Raw genomic sequence first — 10,236 nt, forward strand, 5'->3', positions numbered from 1 at the left:
TCTTGGAGTCTTAGAATGCAGAAGCTTTGAGAGTCAGTGCTTTTCTAATCTGTCTCTGTTTTGTAGGTGTTTCTTGTCCAAAGTCATGTGGCTGGGTAGAAGGTAAACCTCTGGATACTGATGGCTCCTGATGTATTGCCGCGTGGCTCCTTTTCTGGTTCATGTGCTAGAGTATAGTATAGTAGTGGCAAGTGTTTGTTGAAAATCCTGATGCCCTGGGATCCCCATGGTGAAAGGAAAGAACTACTAATCCTACAAATTATCCTCTGACCTCCACATGCACAGTGTGGCTTGTGTGTGCACTCGTCATTCTTGACTTCAAGTAAGGAGCCAGAACACCTAACATAATCACTGCTCTGTGGGGACAATGTAGAAGCAGAGTACCCCACAAAGTCATGTCTACGTCTCCAGATGCTGCAGATAATGGAACTATAAAATTGGTGATACACCAATTGTTTTTGCTGCCATGCTTTCTTCTGAGGAATTATTTTACCATGTTCAGAAAATCAACTAATCAGAAAGATCCTAGCATGGCAGTATTTGTATCAAAAATATTTGGGGGGCTCAGTGAGTAAGAGTGCTTTGTGCCCAAGCATGCGGACCTGAGTTCAAATCCTGACACCCTCATATAAAAAATCTGGGCATGCGTTTACATACTCTAACCTGGGAACGTGCTGGCCAGATAGCCTACTAGTGAGAAGTTCTATGTCAAGGGAATTAAGGTAGTGAGAACATGAGACCTAGAGCCTTCTGGCCTCTGCACATGTGCACAGGCGTGCACACCTCTGTATGCCCACACCATTTTTAAAACAATAAAATATCTGAAAGCATCCAGTAATGTATTACAGCTCTTCCTGGAGGATATGCCTTGTGATGTTTGCCTTTCTGTTTATTTTTCATGTATGTGACATTTCACAGCGTTTATAGGGTACCTTCAGATATCTTTGGTACTTTGATCTACTAATGACAAGTATATGTTACTATGATTCCTCTACAGATGATGAATCTCAAGACTCAGATAAGGGCAAAACAATGTATTCAAAGTGACAGTTACAAACGCTATAAAGTAGCATTCTGGGGCTGTAATACCGATCTTCTGTCCCCTAGCTGGTGTTCCTGCTAGTGTTGACATCTGCATCCATTTTTGGATTTATTTCAGACATGAGAAAAGTAGCACTTACTACTTCTTAAATAATTCTCTTCAAATTAAACAAGGTAAGCACAGTAAGCCAACTATTTTCTACAAGGGCTATAGTGTTGAGTATATAAAACACAAAGGCACGGTAGTGACATGACATGGTGGAAAGGGGTTGACTTCTCCCTGTGGTTTGTTTAGGGTGGTTCCAGTTCATGCAAATTATCTTGACTACTTGTAGCTAGAGTTTTCCTGCCTGGCCCACAGTCAGGACAAATCTCTATCACCTGCCAGTCCCCAGCCACTCAGACCCGACCAAGTAAACACAGAGACTTATATTGGGTACAAACTGTATGGCCGTGGCAGGCTTCTTGCTAACTGTTCTTACAGCTTAAATTAATCCATTTCTATAAGTCTGTACCTTGCCACGTGGCTTGTGGCTTACCGGCACCTTCACATGATGCTGTTTGTCATCGTGGCGGCTGGCAGTGTCTCTCTGACTCAGCCTTCCACTTCCCAGCTTTATTCTCCTCCTTGTCCCGCCTACACTTCCTGCCTAGCCAATGGCCAATCAGTGTTTTAGTTATTGACTAATTAGCAACACATTTGCCATATAGAACACCCCACAGCACTTACCCCCCCCCTTTTTTTTTTTTCAAAAAGGAAGGTTTTAACCTTAACAAAGTAAAATTACATATAATTTGGGAACTTGGGCGTAGCTTCTCTTACTACTTCCTGCTGGAGGGGGGCGCTGTATCTTATGGGGAAACAAAGAAAATTTTAGGATTATGGAACAGTCCATGAGGCTGTATCGTCTGAGCCAGTTGCCTTCAAACCGTTCTGGATGTTGGATCATCTGGGCCATGGTGTCATCGGAGACCTTTCAGGGTGTCTTGGCTTGTCAAACCTGATGTATCTTAATCTTGAACAAATCCATAGCCTCTGGCTTTCTGTGGGAACAAAAGCAGAGTCTCCTTTCCAAAGCAACATATCCTTATATCCAAATTTTGAAGTCAAGATATCTTTAAAATATGCATATTGGTTTAACTCAGCTTCCTTTACAATCAAATATCTCTCTGCAGTTAAGAATCCCAAAGACAACACAATCCAGATTCTCTGTGTAATATTCATCTTTACGTGGCTTATTTTTTATATTAATTTTACTGTCTCTTTAAAGACTTTATTTTTTAAAACTATGTATTTGTTTATATAACTGTATATATCACCTTTTTTGTCTCTTTCAAGCCTACGTATATTTTACACACATTTTAAACTATTACATCTGAATCTTATTGTGAATCTATTGCTTTAAACTGCAGCAGCTGTGGCTGCTGGCTCCGCCCACCTCAGCTTCCCAACATGGTGGTGGTAGTTTACCACCAGTTCTGGGAGCTATTGTGGGTCTATGCTTTTATGCAAGCAGCGTGTAGTCCAGAAACCTCTTTTTTTGTTTTGTACCTGCAAAGTCTAAATCCACCATGCAGCTTAATGTGCCACTTGTAGAGGCCTCATTCCCACTATACGGTGTACATGCCAGAAACCCACAAGTAGCTCAAACCGGCAGCTGCCGCTCATTTGAGAGAGACAATTAGGAACTGTTTTTAGCTCCGTTTTAGAATCTTTTTTCTCAGTTTTTAGGTGGAAACTCTTGCCACCATGTTGGATGCCATTTGTAGCTTGAGTTTTCCTGCCTGGCCCACAGTCAGGACAAATCTCTATCACCTGCCAGTCCCCAGCCACTTAGACCCGACCAAGTAAACACAGAGACTTATATTGGGTACAAACTGTATGGCCGTGGCAGGCTTCTTGCTAACTGTTCTTACAGCTTAAATTAATCCATTTCTATAAGTCTGTACCTTGCCACGTGGCTTGTGGCTTACCGGTATCTTCACATGCTGTTTGTCATGGTGGTGGCTGGCAGTGTCTCTCTGACTCAGCCTTCCACTTCCCAGCTTTATTCTCCTCCTTGTCCCGCCTACACTTCCTGCCTAGCCAATGACCAATCAGTGTTTTATTTATTGACTAATTAGCAACACATTTGCCATACAGAACACCCCACAACTACTCCTTTTTTTCATTCTTTAATCTTTCCCAGCTTAAAAAAGTGAATCTAGGCCGGGCGGTGGTGGCGCACGCCTTTAATCCCAGCACTCGGGAGGCAGAGGCAGGCGGATCTCTGTGAGTTCAAGGCCAGCCTGGGCTACCAAGTGAGTTCCAGGAAAGGCGCAAAGCTACACAGAGAAACCCTGTCTCGAAAAAACCAAAAAAAAAAAAAAAAAGGTGAATCTAGCTCTGTGGTTCAAGAATACAGGTTTGGTTTTTATATTAGTCAAGAATGCCCTACATTTGTAAGATATTCCTAAATAAGTATTAACCTTTCAGATAAGGATTCTATAATTGGAGTAGCTTAGTACTGCTTTTGGTTTATAGCCAAATTAAAAACAATAAATGAACATGATTTTCTTGAGTAGGTAGTCTTCAGTTACTGGCTATGTAGACTAGAAAGTCCTAGTCCTAGACAGCCATCGTGGTAATGTATTTATATGAAGGCATATCGGAATATGTTCTAGTGTAGATTAAATTTTGGAAGCTAAAAGGTGTAATAGAGTTTGATTTTCTTGGGTAAGTCTAGGTTTGAATTTTTATTTTATGTATATGTGTGTGCACATGTGCACCATCTGAGTGCCTCTGGGTGTCAGAGAAGGGTGTCAGATCCTGTGGAACTGGATTTACAGGTGATTGTAGGTACAATGAATGGAACCTGGGTCTTCTGCAAAAACAATAAGTATTTGTTTAGCTCACAGTTTGGGAAATTCAAAGGTATGGCACCTGCATTGCTTTATTTCTGGTGAGGATGCTAGATGGTGGCATGTCCTGGGAGAGGGGAAGAGGTAAATAGGGAGTGTAGGAAAGGAAGGATGAAGGAGAGAAACTGGAGAGGAAGAGGAAGATGGAGAAAGAAAGAGGAGAGAGGATCCTATAATCTGCTTTGGGATCCTGTCATCCAAAAAACCTTCATCAGTTCATGAGCTCCAACACTTGATACCATAGCCCTAGCACTGACATCAGAGAATATAATAGGACTCCCTTCTTTCTGTGGCTGATTGAAGTCCCATTTTTCACTGTACAGATTCCCATCATTATGCTATGGAGACGCCAGCAGAGGCTTCAAGTTTAAAGGCTTAATGAAGTTCTAAGCTAGTTGGTCTCAAGCCTGGCTACATATTTGTTGTTTGTAGACGGCAAAGTCTCCAACAGGCTCCTTTGTTGAAAACTTGGTGCATAATTGGTGGTTATATTTAGGAAGGTGATAGTAGTGTTTGGGGGCTAGCTAGAGGAAGTCATTGTGGGCATGTCCTAGGGACCAGGTTTTTTTTTTTTTGTTTGTTTGTTTGTTTGTTTTTATGGATACTTTCAGTCTCCTATCCACTAGGAAGTTAATAACATCTGCCACATGTTCCCACTGCATCGTGGACTCAGGGCATGGAGGGAAGGACTATAGACTAAAACATCTAAAACTAACCATGAGGGCCAAATTAAAGAATTCCTTCCTTTTATCAAGTATTTTGTCATAGTGACAAAGGTCCCACTAACACATTGGAGTCACAAGAGGAGATTAGAGCAAACATTCCAACAACAAAGATCCCCTTTGCTTGGGTTCTATTTAATTAATGTTACAGCTGAGGCATTAAGGTATTTCAGAGATCCCAAAGAGATGCTAACACAGAGCCAAGCCCATGAGATAAACTCCTAATATTGCTGGAACTGTATCGAATCACTGGGCATCTTGTTAAAATTTGAACTCTGATTCAGTACTTAGGTGAGAGCTAAGATTCTGAATTTCTAATGAGTTCCTAATGGTAATGCTGTTGGTTCTGGAATGATACTTTTAGTAGAAAAACTAAACCATGGGGAACATCAGCATTGCCCAGGATTCTTTGTAAAGCTAAAGATTCCCAGGTCCTACCTATGAGATGGATTTCCCCAACTCCTATACTCCTTCAGTAGGCCCGCCAGATGAATGGTATCGACACTTAAAACCAGATCTCTAGCCTCATGTTTTACATGTGAGGACACCATATCCAATAGGCAATGTGACATCTATCTTTTTATGGCTTTCCCCTGGGAAAGTTCATTAGCTGGTGAAGCATTTCCAACAGGAACATTTGCTGGTATGTAGTCTCCTTTGCAGATTGGGGACTGCAATCTACATTTTGAGTCGACTGTGACGATTTCATTAACACACAGCTCAGAACCTAGTGTGGAGCAGCCTGTTTGATGAATGGGGTCCCAGGTTCTTCTTGAAGCACCATCACATTGTATATCAGTTTTATGTCAAATGAACTGATGGTTTTATGGCCTTTTCTTTCCATTTGATAGGCCCCTTGTCATGGGTTCTTTGTAATATGGCTAGAGGGCATTTTTTGGTGGTGATGACACAGTGATTTATAAAACCCACATTATGCATCAGCCACATATATGTAAATCAGAAACATTTCTTTCTGGGAGAAATTGTCTTTGCTATTCTGTGATAAATAGGTGCATATTCAATATGCGGGCATTCATCATGACAGATTTGAATTCTCATTTCTGTATACCATATGACCAAGCAATTAGCATCATATCAGGGGAAAGTACTCTACAGCAGGATCCTTCCAACTGTAAGACTGCAGCCTTCAATTTTAGAGCCCCCACGACTCTCATGCTGAAGCATAGTTGCTGGACATAGCTCAGCATCAACCTAAATGGTGGAAGGCAAAGAGATGCTTAAAGAGAGCATTACAGACAATGAAGAAACGGGAGTACCTTTTCACCTGTGTTCCAGAATTGCTATATAACTATTACCTGTCTTATTTAGACCTCCAAACATTCTGAAAGGTGGAAATTGCTGTCCAACAAAGAAATGAACCTAAAGGGAACTTATCCAAAAGCTGAACCTAACTAGGTCAGTCTAACTCTAAAACCCATGATATCTGCTACACTACTGCATCACAAAACACCTTCAGGTCAGTATTTGAACTATTCTCTGGATAGCAGCTTTGCAGAGACAAGACTACAATGCTTAGCAATTGCACATGCCATCTGCATCCTGGGCCCAGCCTTGAATCTGTAGAGGTAGTATCAGAAGTATTCATGCTGAGTGGAGTGGCTTAGCTCTTTAATGACAGCTGCTTGGGAGATTGAGACGAGAAGACCACATACTCAAGGTCTGCCTGAGCTACAGATTGAGTTGAAGGACAGCCAGGGCAATTTAGACTGTCTCAAAGTAAAACTTAGGAGGAGGTTGAGGATAGAGCTCGGTTGTAAATGTCTTCCTAGCATGCACAAGGTCCTGGATTCAACCCTTAATACCATCAAGGAACAATGAAGATACTAAAATACCTAGAAAGGTTGGAAAGAAACATTCAAGGAAAACTCACTGAGTGGTTGACAGGAAGTATTCATTCTTAGCCTTTTTTTTTTTTTTTTTTTTTTTTTTTTTTGGTTTTTCGAGACAGGGTTTCTCTGTGTAGCTTTGCACTTTTCCTGGAACTCAGTCTGTAGCCCAGCCCTGGAACTCACAGAGATCTGCCTGGCTCTGCCTCCTGAATGCTGGGATTAAAGGTATGCTCCACCACTGCCCAACTCATTCTTAGCTTCCTGAATGAAATAAAATTGTGTAAATTTTAATACTCCTCAACAGTCATTGGCAACTTGAAAATGTGAGTCTGATAGCATTATTATTATGTCGTAAGTATTTGTTCTTTATAAGGATGGACAAACTTTTAAACATTGGGTATTTGCAATTTACTTTAAAAAAATACCATGTTGCTCTCATAACACTTCACTCAAGTTAGGTGTTATTTGATCCATTCTTAGAAAGGAAACTGAGGCTCAAAAACTGGGAACCAACCCTCAGAAAAGGTCACAGCAAGTAATGGCAAGACAAGCTTCCATACTGTAAACCTATTGTTCTCAGTGCTCAGGAAAACGGTTTTTAAAAACTACTTTTATGCTCCCCAAAGTCTCCATATCAAAACAAGAAAACATTTACCCCAATAATTTTAGTCATAAACCTCATTTTCAAAGATACATAGTTTTTTTACTCAAATATTTGATTGAAGCCTTCTTATATAATATGTGATCCTGAATTGTATCCTGAATTGGAGATTGCTAATCTGTGCATTTCATTCTGTCTTAACCCCAATCAATAGAAAAGCAATGGCATACATTTGGTATACAGGAAAAAAGTTGGAGTCTAACTTCCAGTTTTAGTTAAAATATATGTAAGCAGGATGGTTCACAAAACAAAATAGAAACCAAGGAAAGATTATAGATGTGGATTCTCCTGGCAGATGAGGGAAGAAACAAAGAAGTGTCACTTAGAAGACTGCTTTCAAAATGGATTCTGAAACTTCTATTCTGTGAAGAATATTTGGTAGCTTCTTTCCTGCAGCAGGCAGCTGGGCTTGAATGAAAGTGTCTCCAACCAGGTTAGTGCCTGAAAGGAAAGAGTTCAAACCATGAGAAGAGGAGAGAGAGAGTAACAGGAAGCAGCAGTTACCCATAGCAGATAAGAAAGGAGAACCCTTGGAGGGGGGGGGCATTGTAGTTTAGCATGAGAGGGATTGTGTAGTCTCTAGGTGGTGATAGCCACACTTCAGAGGTGCTTGGAACAATCAGACCACCTTGGTGACCAGAAATAACTGGGTCATTTGGGAATATGGAGAAGTTGTATGAAACCACGTTTTTATGCTTCTTTCTATCTACCATGCTCAGACAAAGATGTAAAATATGTTAAATTTAAGCATTACCTGCATATTCTAATTTGGCCCATACAGCATATTTGTAAAGTGAAATAATTATCCCCATTTTACAGAAGAAGAAATTAGTTTACAGAGGAAAAGAGACTTTCTCAGTATTGGTTGAAGAACTAGAGTTAGAATGCAGACACTGATGAAGCTATAAAGCTGCGGCCAGATAAGAAAAAAAAATTTTATTTGTATCATATAAATAATTTTAATTCAGGGTCGTAGACTAGAAAGCACCTCTTGGTTGACAAAGGCTCTGAAGCAAGCCTTTCTGTACACAGTTAAGTGAGAGGATCTATAAACCTTATATAGTAGATACAAACACATGGTAGACAGGTAAGGAACTCTCACATATGAGCAGATAATATTTTTAAAGTACATTAGTGTACAGTAATAGTCACAACTCATTACCAGCTAAAATCTTAGAAAACTTCCAACTCCTGATCAAAGCTTAATCTCCAGGCATTTTCTTATAAAACTCTACTTACTCCCTTTCACACCCATCAGACCTCCTGTTAATTACTTTTCTTGTTGCTATTATAAATACTAAACAAAGCAGGTTAAGGATTGAAGGGTTTATTTTGGCTGAAAGGTTGAGGGACACATTCTGTCACAGCAAGGAAGACATGGAAGTAGAAATGTGCGGTGACTGGTAACATTCCATCCAGTCAGGAAGCATAGAGAGAGCAATGTGCTCAGCTCACCTTTTTATACAGTCTGGGACCCCAGCCCATAGAATAGTGCTGCCCTTATTCAGAATGGGTCTTCTTTTCTCAATAAAACCTTCCTGGAAATACCGTTATAATAGACAACCTAAAAAGGTATTTATACTGATTCTAAACCCAGCCTAGTTAACAATGAAGATTAATTACATCAAAGAGTTGTAATTACTGTATGAAGGTTCAATTTTTGTATGCACATAAAAAAGCAATAGGTACACTCTAAATTAGGATGAATTCCTGAATGCAGTTTTACACATGCTTTTCATTTTTTTTATTAATTAGCTCTTATTAGCATGTTTTAATATGTAGAAAGATCAGCATGACACTTCTGGGCTCTATAAAAAAAAAAGGACTGACACTTTGAGATGTGATGGATAAATGATGATTAACACATTGTAGTGGTTATCCAATCTTGGTGAGCTCTCAAGAAGCACAGACTGGAATGGTGGGGCAGGTTAGGAGAAGGCTAGAAAGGCTTCAGAAGAAAGGGGCCTAACTAGGGGGAAGGAAGAGAGGAGAATCGTGGAGACACTATTCTTTCAAAACTATCAAGTCAAGCCTGGAGGTATAACCTAGTAGTAGACTTGGCTTGAATATGTAGGAACCTAGGTTTGATTGTCAGTATCACAGAGAGAAAGGGGCCGGGGCTGGGGGGTGGGGGTGGAGAGTGGTGGTTTGAATGAGAAATGTTCCTCTGAGGCTCAGGCATTTAAAGAAACTTCCCTAGTTGGTAATGCTGTTTGCAGAGTGTAGAGAGTGTGGCCTTGCTGGGAAAATATAAACAGGGGACTGGATTGGAGAATGTGTTTGTATGTGTGTATATAGTGTCACCTACTTCCAGTTCTCTGCTTCCTGATGTGATCTCTCCATTTCTCATTCCTGCCTCTTGTTGCCATGCCTCCCCACCATATGAAACTTTGTACTTCTGAAACTATAAGCTAAAATAAGTTTCTTAAGTTATGTTGGGCCATAGTGTTTTATCATAGCAAAAGAAAATGCAGAAATACAGGGAGGAAGGGAGAAACGGAGGGAGGGGAGAAAAAAGAAACACCAACCCTTTTTCATAATCTTTAGTAGGTACAAGGTAATTTACTTTTTTTTTTTTTTTTTTTTTTTTTTTTTTAGGTCATTGAATGATGTCAAATCAAGGCCAGGTGATGGTATCTTATAACTTACTGGCCTTGTAAACATCATTGGTATCAGCTTGTCATCAAAGATCATTTCTGTTATGGTTCACATGTGGGGCAGCTTATTAGCATTTTTTAATGTTTAATTTTTGTTTGTATATTTGGTTGGTTGGTTGGTTGGTTGGTTTTGAGACAGACTGGCCTGGAGTTCACTATGAAGCTCAGGCTGGCCTTGAACCTGCATTTTGTATCTCAACCTCCTGAGCCTCTATGCCTGGTTTCTTAGCATTCCTAATTAAAATTCTAAGATTACTTTCAATATGTATATGCCAACAACTTTCAAATGTCATGCTATTTCTAACATTTTGAGTAGATACTGTTTAATCTTCATATTGACTATAGAGGGCATTTTTTGTGGTGATTCTGAACAAAAGGAAAAATGAGAAAAAAAAAGTATAATT

The sequence above is a fragment of the Peromyscus eremicus genome, chromosome 12 (assembly GCF_949786415.1).
Source record: "Peromyscus eremicus chromosome 12, PerEre_H2_v1, whole genome shotgun sequence".
Lineage (NCBI taxonomy): Eukaryota > Metazoa > Chordata > Mammalia > Rodentia > Cricetidae > Peromyscus > Peromyscus eremicus.